We start from the raw sequence: 14,514 nt of genomic DNA, 5'->3' as shown, positions 1-14,514 counted from the left end.
AAACTCATCAAATCCCTCCTAGACACTAAAGGCCCATGTAAGGGAGAATAATTGGTCACAGCTGTGTAGTACAGATTTTTTTTTTTTTTTTTGCAGTTTTAATATTGCTGTGTGTGCTCAGGGTACCAATTTCTCCTCCTGGTTAAAGCACAAGTGCAGCCCCTTCAGCTCACAGCACTGTTGTAACAAGAAACATATCAAGGCCATCACTCTTATTTCAAGTGCAAGGCCTCAGTCTGGATTTCCAAAACCCCTTTTCTCTTCAAATACAGACAGAACAGGAAAGGAAAATAAGTGGGAGCGTGTGGTTTGTGAATATAGAACAGAACTAAAGTAGCAAGAATAAGGGCAGCAAGGGTGAAGAAAGCATTCCTGGAGTTAAGGCTGTCAAAGCACCTTTTGTGAGCTCATAAATGAAAGCTTACTCAGCTGTTCCTTTTCCAGTTAAATATATGAACTCTCCATAGCAACAGCCATTTTCTAAGATGAATCTGTCTCGTGATGTTCCAGATATTGAGCAGGGGAAGGGGAAATGAAATATCCCATAACACAGGAGTTTTAAGGATACTTTTTAGGGAAAGACACAGTGCCTACGACCACAGAGCAACAATTTGCCTGACAGTAATGCTAATTTTAAAAGTTTTTTCTTTTCCTAAACAAATTATGTAACTTCTTCTCGGTCCTTGTTGTGCTGTGCTATGTGATGAGATGTGAATTTTAAAAGGCCATTTTACATATAAAATTTAAACAAACCTTAATTTTATATTTTGCAACCATGATGTTAGAAAGCTGTCTGTGCAGCTGGTCCAAGTGCTTTTGAAAGCACTGAAGTCTGCAGAGACACTGCACTGCAAGAGCTCTGCAGTCAACCTGTTATTAGCACACTGGTAAATAGATTGTTTCTGTAGCATGGTTGTTTGGCACAGCTCAGTAGGTACTGTGCAAGGAAAAGGATGCAACAGCTACCCACAAAATATTGAAAAACTTCTTTTCATAATTATGTTTGTCATCAATCATATGAGGACCAAATCCTTTGCCTTTTCTGCACATTGCTCATACCCTGCTGGCACAGCAGATAGCACTGAAAGGTCTATCCAAGCCCTACCATTACAGGGAGAAGAGTTTTCCTACAACCTTTGGTACTACATTTTTATTCCTAATTTAAACCCCACTCTATTTTATCGTCAAGTCACAAAATGGTTTGGGTTGGAAAGGTCCCTTAGGGCTCATAAAATCTTTTGTGTGACCCTGGCTTTGTGAATCTAGTGGCAGGACAGCTCAGCATTCCTGAAGGCACTTGACTCTGACAGCCTTTTCTTCAGGTGCTCTATAGCATGGGGTTGATCTGTGCTGTGCTTTGCAATTCATCCTCCAGATTCTTCTGAGTGGCTGTGCTTGATCTTTAAGGATTTCTTAACATGACATGGGAAAGACACCCATCAATAAGGAATTCATCACATATTTAAATACAATTTCCTCCTGTCAAGATTCCTACTGGACACAAGAGGAAAACTTTTCCCAGTGACAACGATGAGCCCCTGGAATAATCTCCCCAGGGGAGTGGTGGATTCCCAGATATTGCACACTTTTCAAATTGGGCTGGACAGGGTTCTGGGCCATCTTGTCTAGAACAGAAGGAAGGGTTGGACCAGATAATCCTTGGGCTCTCTTCCAGCCTGGTATTCTATCGAGGTCCTGGAGCAGGTCCAAAGGAGGGCAACTGGGCTGCTGAAGGGATCCAGCACAGATCCTATGAGGAGATGCTGAGGGAGCTGGGGGTGTTGAGGCTGGAGAAGAGGAGGCTCAGGGGAGACCTCATCACTCTCTCCAACTCCCTGAAAGGAGGTTGGAGCCAGGGGGGGGGTTGGTCTCTTTTCCCAGGCAACTCTCAGCAAGACAAGAGGGCACAAGAGGTCTCAAGTTGTGCCAGGGGAGGTTTAGGTTGGACATTAGAAAGAATTTCTTTCTGGAGAGGGTGATCAGACATTGGAATGGGCTGCCCAGGGAAGGGGTGGATTCTCCATCCCTGGAGATATTTCAAAAGAGCCTGGATGTGGCACTCAGTGCCATGGGCTGGGAACCACGGGGGGAGTGGATCAAGGGTTGGACTTGATGATCTCTGAGGTCCCTTCCAACCCAGCCAGTTCTATGATTCCATGACTCTACTATTCTAGTGCTGCTCTTCCAGGCCCTTTTAAAGTACTGATACTCATTATGCCTTCCTGACCAACCATGTTAGAGATCAATGGCTATAAACTCAAACAGGTGATGGAAAGTGTTTCTGAGATGACCAAGAAATGGGTAGCTGATTTGGCAAGAAGACCATCAGAAGCTTATCTTGTGGGGACTGCCAGAGAGGCTGAGGGAGGACAAACGTGCTTGCTATAAAGATTAGAGATATATGGCAGGCTGGATGAACTGTTGCTCAAGCATCAGGACAATGCTGAACACAGCCACACGTTTTTAAAAGCTGTATAGAAGTGCATTTTGAATGAAAATTGGAATTAGAATTCATGTTTAACATACATCTGAGGCTCTGGAGCTGTTTTCCAGCAGGAATATCAGATTAAATCTGATCAGCTTTAAAGTGGATAAGCTGATGCCAGGTGCCAGAAGGTAAAAAAACCAATAATAATTTAAAAAGAATTTGTTGGTAATATAAACTCTATGCTCTGTTCTCTTTCAGTGTCTGCAAAAAGCAGCCCTGTCCCCTGGCTCCTTGTTCTGGGTGACTGGGGTGCCTTTCCAACACCACCCGTTCACCAGGGTGACCCCATCACACCAGCAGTTTTTCACATGGGTGTGAAGCTGCCTTAGAAGTGGACAGAACCCATGGCCACACCCTTGGGTATGAAGCAGTGCTCAGCCAGTGGCTCTGAGCTGGATTGCCCACTGCTTGTTTTGTTCTCCCAGGCCAAAGCATGAAGTCTTGCACAATTCTTTTCCCCCTCATGCTATTAATTTTTCTCAGAGGCAGCCCAGGTAGCAGCCTTGATTGGAGTAGCTGATAGTTCAGTGGATTTCTCCATGGGACAGATGGTACATTGTGTTCTCCATAACATTAGGTCCTTTTTCTTCTCCTGTGTGAACAACAGGCTGTCTTCTGCTGTATTTTGACTACAATGTCAACAAGACAATTGAAGCAGGGAGAGAGACTTGTTCAGCAGTGGTAAAATACCTGAAACACGACTCTCTTTGAAATGAAGCTATTTAAAATGTGTCTTCTCCAGGGAAGCTCTGTTATTTTTCCTTAAGCTAATTTGAGGTTTGTTTTTCTTTGTCTCAGCGTGACAGTTTGGGCACTAATCCTATCACACAGGTCCTGTAAACTCCAATGAGAAGATATCCAGCCTGAAAAGACCAAGTGCTGTGAGTGGTATTTCTGTTGGAATTCATGCATAGAACAAGTAACCAGCTAACTGCAGGGGGAGGATTAAAATGTCCTGCCAGGAATGGCCACAGGCACTTGGATTAACTGGATTATTGATCTTCATAAAGAACTTAATAGTTAAATAGACTTTTCTGTATTTTCAAATAGAATATTCTCAAAGATGCCTGTGTGTCTGATTTTTCCAAAGGGAACAGGAAATGTCACCAAATCATTTCCATCAAGGGGCAGAAAGGACCCTGTAGGTGTTCCAGCCTCTTTGAGAAGCTGAAAAATTCAGGAGGCAAACAGAGCCACCTCCAGATTTCCAGAAATTAATTTCCTTTTCTCTCCCTTCTTGTGTGTCAGGGTGGGGGGTGAGGACCAAGCAATATCCTGGGCAGCTCAGGATGAAGTCACATCTTCTCCTGGCCAGAGGCAGACTCTCAGCTGCTCTTTCCTCCTGAGAAAACAAGCAAACCTCTGAGCTGGGTGGCAGGAGTTTCCATCCAGCAGTTTCCATCCAGCTGGGGGCAGAGATTGTTTGCTCATTACTTGGGCAACACTCAGTGCAGAAGAGTGGAGGTTTCTTGAACTCCACTTGAGAAAACCATCATCATCATCATCAATCATCATCAATCTTGATTCAGCACTACACAGCCAGATTAATTTAGCTGAGCCTCACTTAATAACACAGCAGGTTGTAGACTGGTCAGAAATGCCAGGCTGATTAGGAAACCAGAACCCACAAATGTTTTCTCTAGAGAAAATCAGATTAGGCAACTCTCTGCCTCAATCACTTGGAGGCTAAAATTCTTCAACAATAACTGTAACCATGGAAATTTTTATGGAAGGACACGGTACTACTTCTGGGAGAAACCTATTCCTATTTCCTATAAAAGAATGAAATTTAATGTGATCCAAAGAGATTAATTTCACTGCTCCATAGAATGAAGAGACACTCCTTTAAAGACTACAATTATGGTGCTGTAATTTGGAACATGACCAAGTGCTCCAGGCCTGTCCCTGTGCATTATTGGTGAATGCAGCATGGGAATAACAGCTACTTGTTTGGTGAAAGACTGACAGATCTGACTATTTCTGGTCCCAAGAATGGGTGCGTGGCCTTTTTCTATGCTCACAGCATAATGCATTCCAGACCCCATTTCACTCCATGTGCATTACTAGCTAAAAATTTGCAATTGCCATTGCAAGCTTTTTCCCAGGTCTTATTGCCCTTCTCTCTGGTTATTTATGACAACTGCCTCAAAAGCAGAGTCTCTCATGCAAGCATTAACAGATGAGCCCAGTTTTACTGCCCTCACTTCTCCTAAATAAGCCAAAGGAAGCCAAAGGCACGATTCCCATATATTGTGGGTTCAACATTTTTTGATTTTTACATGAGTTACCCCACCACCTATTGTGCCAAAGCCTTTAAGGGAAACAACTGTTCTTACTTGACTATCACTGCAGTTGGGCTGTGGGCTGTTAAACAACTGAGAGAACAGTAAATCTAAGCTGTGATTTTAACATAATTCAGTCAGTTTAGACAAGTCAGTACCGTGCCAGGTCTGGAATAAACCCTTCTTGAGAGACAGTTGTGGGCATCTTAAAAATAAAACATTCTGCAGCTTAAACATCAGGAGGCTGGGGCCACAACTTGTAAGGAGGTGAGTGGTGAGAGTTACCAAATGTTTGGATTGCAGAGAGAGAATTAGCTACAGTCATGTCTGGCTTGATTTTGAGGTGGTTTTTTTTTTCCCCTTAACCCAGCTATTGATGACATCTATGGTATTTTAACAGTCTGGGTTCATCTTTACTGTTCACCAGTAGATTCCATCACCCTTATGAGGAAAAGTGGTTTATTTGTTCTAACAAATACTTTCAGTGACCTCTGGGCTACCTTTAAGACATCTATGTAACTATAGCATAGAAAAAGAGTGGCACTACCTCATCGATTCCCATCCAGACAGACAGCTGTAACTTTTTAAGAAGAATTTCTACAGTGGTCATCATTGTGCAGCACCCTTCAGGCTGGAACTGCTTGATCCAACTTTGCTGGGCTTCCTCAGCTGGGCTTTCTTTAAGGAGTATGGTTACTCAGCAGTCTGAAAGATTCACTTGCAAAAGCATTGTAAGATCTGCATGCTTAACAATGGAAACTACCTTATTTCTAGTGAGTTTGCTTCTTCAGACAGTAAACAGAGTTCTTAAAACTACAACATTTCCATTCTGTAGCTATTAACATTTAGGCTGGAGAAAGCACCCTGCAAAACCACCTGTACAAGAGTTGTTGATGCAAACTGCTGTAAAAGTCTGCAACAGGTCCTTACAGGTTCAATCAGATTTAAATTATTTAGAAGGACTTGCACGAGGTGCTCAGCATTTCCATGGGATTTCTACCCATCTGGCAGCACCTACCTGATCATGTCAGAGAGCACCTCCAAAAGCAGAAAGGCAGCTTGTTGCTGCTCACACACATAGAGATCAAATCTCCCAGAGTCAGGATCACACCACTTCCATTATAAATGAAACAAGATAAACTTTCCTTATTTCTTACTGTATCAGGAATTATTTTTGAGCCAATAAATCCTCCATCCCTGTGCTTTTGTTCTGATGGGGCACTCTAGGAAAGAGCAGAGGAATGTTAACAAGCTTTACCTTGGAAGGGTTCATCTGCCTGGTGAGGAGCAGCACAGCACCAAATCCATTGAGGTTTGCTCAGGTAGAGTACAGGAATTCTGAACAGGATGGCAGTGACAGGATGGGCTCCATTCTGTCTCTGAAGGGAGACAGAAATTACTCAAATTAGATCAGTGTTCAAATTAGATCTGTGCAAAGACTGTCAATAAACAAGACCTGGAGAGAGGAAAAGAAAGAGAATTAACAAGAGGAAAGAGGATTCTTAAAAACAAAAATGTATGGTATTATAAGCAAAATGAGACAATAATCATATCAGTGCTTTTAAAAAAAAGTCCTGGTGCTTTTGAAATATGCAGCATAGATCCTATATGACAGCAGTGCCTTCTGGAGCCACAGGCTTTGCTACAATTTCTCATTAATATCATCTTAGATTACTTACTTCTCCAGTAATATTAGAAATATCAATAAAAGCAATAACGTGTTTCTGCAGGCTTCAGACCTTTAAAGATAGATCAGCTTGGAGCATTTTTAATTTCTATCACAATATTTCTTTCAGAAAATGAAAATTATGAGAATATTGCTTTTTCTCTTCTAGTTATGGTTTGGTCACCTTCTGGCAGGTTCAGCTTTTTGTGGGCAGTGAGTATGAATCTCCAGGATTCTGGATTAATTAAGTAAAATAAAATAAAATAATAAAAATAAAATAACCTTGCTGGTAACTGGCTCAGGATCTGCTCTCCATCTCACCCAGGCAACCCAGTGGAGATCCCTGGAGTCAGGAGCTTGCAAAATCCAAAGGAAACTATTCAGGCTGTCATGTTTGTCTTTATTTGTGACTTCACTTGGATGTTTTTAGCTTCATTTTATTATTGCAGTTTTATTATTAATATTTTATTACTCTTTTATTAATTTGTTCACCCAGGCCTCACAACATTGGGATCTTTGCAAAGAACTGCCAGAGGTGTCATGTTTGCATCAAACTGCTTGTACCTGAAACCACAGCTGGATGAGAAGTACAATAAAGAGGAAAACAGTGCTCAGTGTTAGGGAGATGATCCTTCATGAAGAAAGCAGCAGCCCCAGCCAAGTGAGTGCTTTGTTAAAGGAAGAGCAGCAGTGCTTTACAGCAAATGTAGCTCTGTATTACAAACTCCAGCCCCTCCTCTGTGTGAAATAGTCCTATTCCCTTTTTTCAAGGAGCCTGGGGACAGAATCTGAACAAGTGAGCTTGCAGGTTGTCTTCCTTATTTTGCTCTGACTCATTTTCATCCATTTCTTGCCTGGGTCAGTGTATATCCTGTGTTTTTTTGTTGGACCTCAGTGCTTTCACTGCTGACATAAGGAACAATTTGACCTGGTAACTTCTCCTTTCGTTAGATGTTCATGTGAAAATCTCAAAACAGCAGCTGAACATCACTCTGAGATAAAATTCCCCCCTATGAAAAAGAAAGTCATTATAATTATGCCTGATAAGGTATAAGTTCCAGTTCCAGCAACATCAGCTTCAGTTGGCATCGAATTCTCCTTGAAGCCTCCTCCTTATATAGATCTTGGGCCCAGTTCTGTTTAATATCTTCAGTGATGATTGAGATGAGGGGATTGAGTCCATCATCAGCAAATCTGCAGATGACACTAAGCTGGGGGGGAGTGTGGATCAGCTGGAAGGCAGGAGGGCTCTGCAGAGGGACCTGGACAGACCGGAGAGTTGGGCTGATCCCAACGAGATGAGGTTCAAGAAGGCCAAGTGCCGGGTCCTGCACTTTGGCCACAAGAACCCCATGGGGAGCTCCAGGCTGGGCACAGAGTGGCTGAGAGCAGCCAGGCAGAAAGGGAGCTGGGAGTCTGGATTGCCAGGAAGCTGAAGAGGAGCCAGCAGTGTGCCCAGGTGGCCAAGAAGGCCAATGGCATCCTGGGCTGGCTCAGGAACAGCGTGGCCAGCAGGTCCAGGGAAGGGATTCTGCCCCTGTGCTCAGCCCTGGGGAGGCCACAGCTTGAGTCCTGTGTCCAGTTCTGGGCCCCTCAGCTCAGGAAGGAGATTGAGGTGCTGGAGCAGGTCCAGAGAAGAGCAAGGAGGCTGGGAAGGGATCCAGCACAAGTCCTGTGAGGTGAGGCTGAGGGAGCTGGGGGTGTTGAGGCTGGAGAAGAGGAGGCTCAGGGGAGACCTCATCACTCTCTACAACTCCCTGAAAGGAGGTTGGAGCCAGGGGGGGGTCGGGCTCTTTTCCCAGGCAGCTCTCAGCAAGACAAGAGGGCACAAAAGGTCTCAAGCTGTGCCAGGGGAGGTTTAGGTTGGATATTTGTAGCAACACCAACCTCTTTTAGGGCACGGCGCTCCAAGGTCCTACCAGGTGTTCCAGCAGAAACTCAAGAAGAGTGCTCTGAGTCTATTACCCTCAGGGCTGACCAGCCTGGATCAGTGCTACTGCTCCAAAAGTGGGCAGCCTCCCTCTGGCTTCCTCAGGACTGAGCTTTATTGGCCCCCTCACCCTGCTCATGCGCAGTAGGGGCCCACCCTAATCAGGCACAGGTGGGCTTGACACAAGCTCCTGCCCACTCCCTGGTAATTAGTGGCACCTGGTTGCCTCATTTCACTACAGATATTAGAAAGAATTTCTTTCTGGAGAGGGTGATCAGCCATTGGAATGGGCTGCCCAGGGAAGGGGTGGATTCTCCATCCCTGGAGATATTTCAAAAGAGCCTGGATGTGGCACTCAGTGCCATGGGCTGGGAACCATGGGAGGAGTGGATCAAGGGTTGGACTTGGTGATCTCTGAGGTCCCTTCCAACCCAGCCAATTCTGTGATTCTATGATCTTATGATCTGGCTGCAGACTGACCTAATTTTGGTTTAAAATTAAAAAGGAAGAAAAGAGATAAAAGTGATTGTGCAGGTGCTAATTTGCAGCCCAGGCCTGGTTAGTGGGTGCCAGGGAGTTGTTCCCTTTGGTTTAGACAACGGAGAATGCTGAAGGAAATGGAGTGTGGTTTTCTGCTCCACTTTTTTGTTGTTTCACCTGGTGCACCTTGAATCTTGGCCCCTTTTCCACTTCAGTCCATCTGAGCCTGCCTGTCCCAGTGGGAAGCAGTGTAAAGACCTGTATGTTTTTTACATCCTTCTTTTTAACTCATAAAGGTGAGAAATGAAACCTCTGTGAGTTAAATCATTCCAATGCTCTCTCTCAGTTTAGAAATCTGTCCTCTGGGGTGTCATGTTTAGCCAAAAGAGAACAAGCGTTTGGTTTTATGTTGGTTCATAGATTCACAGAAAAGAAAACATAGTATATTCTTTCTTTCTGCCCCATAGTATCTCAAAGAAGAGAATATCCATGCAATTTGTACCTGTACACAGGAAATTATCTGATTGCCTGGTGAGGGGGAATGCTATTTAGTAATTGCCCTCGTCTCCATGTTGCTGAGTCATTAAAATCATTTTTCTTGGTTGCTGTTAAGGCCTGAGAAAATATCCTTGTGCTACACCTGATTTTTTTATAAATATATAACAGAAAGTGGGATAACGATAGTGGTTTTTTATGGTAATCACATCAATTAAAATAATGAAACCCTGAACACTTTCTAATTAAAGTTCTTCTAGATCCTGCAGAAACTCACAGGAGCTCTAGGGTCCCAAATGGCTGACATGAAGTTGAAACATGGCAGGGTTTTGAAGCAGTTATGCAGCAGTAAGTATTTACTTTTTTCTGGTAGACCCTGTTGTTCATTGCACTTGACAAGGTGTTATTCAGAACTCATATATACATGATGGTATTAAAGCAAAAAAGCAGATTTAAAAAAGAAACATGCAGAGACTCTTAGCAATGCCCACTCCATCCTGCATATACACATTTGCTGTAGTAAAGAGCCCCAAAGCAAAGGTGTTGGGTGCTCTGCAGCCCCAAGAGCATGTCCAGCTCCATCAGGCTCTGCAGTTCCTCAGGTCTGACACTGAATTTTGATTTTATGAGAGTCAGGCAAGTGGCCCTATCAGGCTTCCAAAAGGGGTTCCCTTGATGGGCTATGCTACTGCTCATAAAAAATAACCTCTGGTTTCAGAGACCTCTCCCTAAAGGAATCCTCTTGGCTTCTGCAGGATAGAATTGTAACCTCTACCAGTTTTTTTACCTGGGGCCACTAACAATTGGGCTCCAAAAGTTAATTTCTAACCACATGCTAAAATTTTAACTGTGTATTAACTGGAACCTGGAAAGCTATTTTCAGCAAATGAGGTTTTTACTGAATAAAATGGCTGCCCTGGAACCAACGTGAATTTCTTAGTGAGTTTGCTTGAAATGTGCCTTAGGAGTTCAGTAACATCCATCACAGTATTTCCTTTATTTAAATTTTAATCTTAGCCCATAATAGCCTCATAATTCACTATTACTTTTAATTACTATTTGTATCTCCAATTAAAAAATAGGCTCAAAGAAAAACAGAAATCAAACACCAGACTCTGGTTATGATTTAGAAACATCCATAGTATTAAAACAGAAATGTTGCTCCTAGCTATACTGTTTGAGTTATATATAACTCAATTCATCTTGTTTCTGTAGTGCTCTCCTGGATTATTTTTTCAACCACTGATACCCATTTCATGTGCAAGCTGAAATTCCACTGGTAATATTCAGGGCTATTAGGACAGCTGGACAATTCATTAATTCATCAAAGTAAACACCATATTCCACCCAAAGTGTCTCGTGTGTTGGCTGCTTAGTGACTACCAAGTGCCACAGGGACTGTGAATCAGAACATTTCCAGGGGGGTTGGAGGAAAGAAAATGTAAACCTGGTGGCACTGTGGGTGGCAGTCAGCCAGAAGGCATCTCACAGGCCTGCATGCTGGTATTTGTGCCACTGCTTTTTATAGGAAGAAGTAAACTCACCATAATTATAATAATAATAATAATAATAATAATAATAATAATAATAATAAAAAATAATGCTTTGTCAGTCATTCGTTTTTCTTAATCTAAACTGCAATCTGTGTATCTTGCATTGCTACAGAAAAATTCCTGCAGAAAAATTCCCCATCCACTTCAGTGTGAGGACAACCAAGACAAACTGTTCACTCCAGAGGAACAACTTGATTTAAACTTCACATTTCTGTGAGTCTCCCAGTGTCACACCAGTTTATATTTTAAAAGTTTATATTTTACAAGTAGCGAGAGGCAAGAAGGAGCCTCCTTTTCATTTGTTCTCACAACTGGACTTTCCTTCAGCCTCTCTCCCTCCTTTCTTGCTCTGGAGCTGGCTGCAATCCAGCATGGAGAGTGGTGAGGGAAGGAAGGGCACCCCACGCCTCCCTGAGAGTTCCCACTGCAAAACCACCCCAGTGCCACCCAGTCTGAACCAGCCCTCCCTTTCTCCACTGACTGCAGTTGCCATCGGGTCAGACTCTCAGCAGAGACCAAACACAACTGGTCAGTGTCAGGAGGAAAGCTTGGTAGAGAATTCAATTAAAAATTAAACTGTTGTCATCACTCTCCTTTCTTTTCCTTTCCATCAGGAAATATTCTTGATTCAGTTGCAAGAATTCTGCCTGGGCAGAGCAGAGCAGAATGCAGACATCAGTGAGAAGTGATGCAGTGAGAAGTAGATGTAGGTATCTATGTACATACACAAAAACATGTTTTAAAATATATGTACATGCACAGATATATAAATATATAACACAGATATATACATAGATCTATCCACACACACTGAATAGTTGTCACTATAAATAAATACTCTAAGGAAAGTCCACGTTTGCAGATAAATTTTAGATCATAAGCTCTTGCTGTCCAGAAACCAAGACAACAGCTTCCCTGGCAAATTCAGAGAGAAACAGAGAAAAATAGGGAGTTACTGCCATCTGGAGGGGGTGTTCTTTGCCTGCCCGTGGTCATCATTCTGGGCTGCATCCCAGAGGATGTGCCTGGTGTTTATTCACTGGGCAGGCATGGAGTTTCTGGCATTGAGCTTCTCATGATGGGTCATTTGAACCAGCTAATTGTGGAGATGTTTTTTATCAGTCTTTGGGCCAGAAGAAACAACACTAAAACCTTGATGCTCATTTTTTTTAGGAATGATCCCAACAGATTCCATGTGCCTGTGTCTTCAGACAAAACTCATGCATCTCTTGCTCAAGAGAGGAGGCAGGAAGGATGGCGTTGGCAGTGAAAGGTGGCACCATTCAATTATTCTTTTCAGCCCTCTTCCTTTAAAGTTGCCTTGCAATTTTAGGACTCTTCTTAGACATAGGGAGATGGGAAGGGAGCTCAATTTCAAAAGCAAAAAATTAATTCCAAATTTGGACCCGTTCCATTCACCCTGAAGAGTTATAAAACCCCGAACTAAAAACCAGCCAAAGACATTAAGTATCCTTACTCAGGGTAACAGCTCTTCCCCCTTCTCTCTGCTTCCTGGAGGGAAGAAGAGGTTCCTGCAGTAGAAATGATCCAGGTATGAGGGGTACTACACATGATCATCCCAGCATGGGCTGCACACAATGGGATCATGCATTTACAGGGAAATCATACATTTCATACATTACAGGAAAATCATACATTTACAGGGACCTCACCAGCACTGCTCTGGGAGGGAGACCAGAACACTGCAGACAGAGAGAGCATCTCTGCCAGCTCTGGGATGTCTGTGAGGGACATAGATCTTATCATCCTGCCCTCTCCTGAATAAAACAGCTTTTTCCATTCCTCTAACACCCAAGGTTCTGCCCAGAGGTTGGTTTCACTGAACCAAGGACCACCAGTAAAGGCCGATAGATCCCCTTTCCCTACCAGGACAGAAATGGGTATTTTCAGACTTGTTAATGGAGGGAATATCAGAAAAACTTGTAAATACAGCACTAAAAACTTGTAAATACAGCACTCAGTGCACTCTGAGCCTTTCCCAGGTGGAGCACGCGAGGTAAATGCTGGTGAGGATGTCAGAAAGCACCAAGTGCTGCTGCTTTTCCTTTCCTCCCAGATTCCCATGGCCACATCAGCCTCCCTGCACTGTGTCTCAGGCACAGGGTGTACACAGCTGGCACACAGAGCTCATTTCAAGCTGGAAATGGGTGGCTTTGGGGGGTTCACTCTGAGAGTCGCCCCTTCAAACCCATCTCCAGGAACAGAGAAGGAAATTCTGGTGCTGCAGATCTTCCTCTTGAGGTTATTGCTACAAAACAGGAATTTGTTCATTGTATGGAACACACGTGGGTGAAATGTAAGCTGCCAAAATGTGTCTTTAGGCAAATCCTGAGTATTGTTTCCCTTCCAATGCATCCCCTCGGGTGTCAAAGGGAGGATTGGACGGGCTGAATTCAAACTGTGCAACTGGGAAAGAAACACCGGGGAGGGGGTCAGAGAAGTAGCACTTGGGCTTTCCCTATGGTTTTTGACTTCAAATGACTAAAAAACAAAAAACAAACAAACAAAAAACAACCAACCAACCAACCAACCAAAAGAAACCCGACAAGCACGAGAGGCAAGGGGCAGAAGGATGAGGGGAGGTGTGAGTGCCCCTGGGGTGGGAGCAGCAGTCACCCCCGGGCTGGGCATGGCCGTGGAGGTGAAGGAGCCCGACGGCAAAGTGAGGGGTGAGGGAGGTCGCCAGGGGGGTCCCCGGGGGGATCCGGGCACCCACGGAGCCGGCGGTGGGGTCTGTGGGGCGTGTGGGGTGCCCAGCAGGCAGGGAAGGGGGACCCTGGGGGTGTGGGGTGCTCAGCAGAGTGCGGAGGGGGCCCTGGGGGGCACGGGGTCCCTCCCAGCAAGGACAGGGGGTCCCTCCCTGCGGGACAGGATGTTCCCTCCAACGAGGACAGGGGGTCCCTGGGGGGCTCAGTGCGTCCCCCAGTGAGGAGGGGAGGTCCCTGGGGACGCGCACCCGGAGCCCGAGAGGGTCCCCTGGGGCTCGATGGTGGTTCCTGGGGGGAGGCTGGGGGGCGTTCCGGCCTGCGGCTGCTTCTCCCCGGTTTCTTTACCCTCCTCCCCCCAAAATAAAACGCGGGAAAAAGGGACCCAGGCGTGCGGGGATCCCCCTCCGCCTCCGAGTCCAGCAGCCCGCAGGTCCTCCAGACCGGTCCTCCACCGCCAGGGGGCGCCGCTTCCCGCCGGCTGTCTCCGCCCCGTGGAGGCCGCTCTGGGCAGCTGCCGGAAGTGTCGGTGGTAGTGTTTTGCCGGGGTGCCGGGAAGATGGCGGCGGAGTGTTCGTGGGTGCCGGGTTTGGAGCGGACGGCGCTGGACGGGCGGCTGCTGCGGGTCTGCCGGGTGGTGAGGGGGGCACAGAGGGGCAGGGGTGGGCTGCGGGGGGCAGGGAGGTTCTGTGGGGCACGGGGATCCCTGGGGCAGGGGGGTAGGGGTTGGGCTTGTGGGGCAGGGGGCTGGGTGGGTCGGGGGTTCCGTGGGTTGTGGGGCTCGGTGGGTTGGGGTGCTGTGTGGGGCAGGGTCTTGGCGGGTCGGCGGGTCGGCGGCTCGGCGGGCGCGATCTCGGTGTGGTTGATGAGCTGGTGGTCGGGGTGTCAGTGGGG

The 14,514-nt window shown here is 45.5% G+C and overlaps 1 long non-coding RNA gene across 1 annotated transcript in view; it reads left to right on the top strand.

Annotated features, from left to right (window-relative positions):
• The first annotated feature begins 14,042 nt into the window (after positions 1–14,042).
• Positions 14,043–14,514, top strand: part of LOC139799614 (uncharacterized) — an 8,778-nt gene continuing 8,306 nt past the window's right edge. The window contains exon 1 of the long non-coding RNA XR_011727371.1: positions 14,043–14,245. This is a non-coding gene — a long non-coding RNA (uncharacterized lncRNA). The remainder of the gene's footprint in view (positions 14,246–14,514) is intronic.

Source organism: Heliangelus exortis, chromosome 9 (assembly GCF_036169615.1).
Source record: "Heliangelus exortis chromosome 9, bHelExo1.hap1, whole genome shotgun sequence".
Classification (NCBI taxonomy): domain Eukaryota; kingdom Metazoa; phylum Chordata; class Aves; order Apodiformes; family Trochilidae; genus Heliangelus; species Heliangelus exortis.
This window is presented reverse-complemented; position numbering and strand designations above follow the sequence as displayed.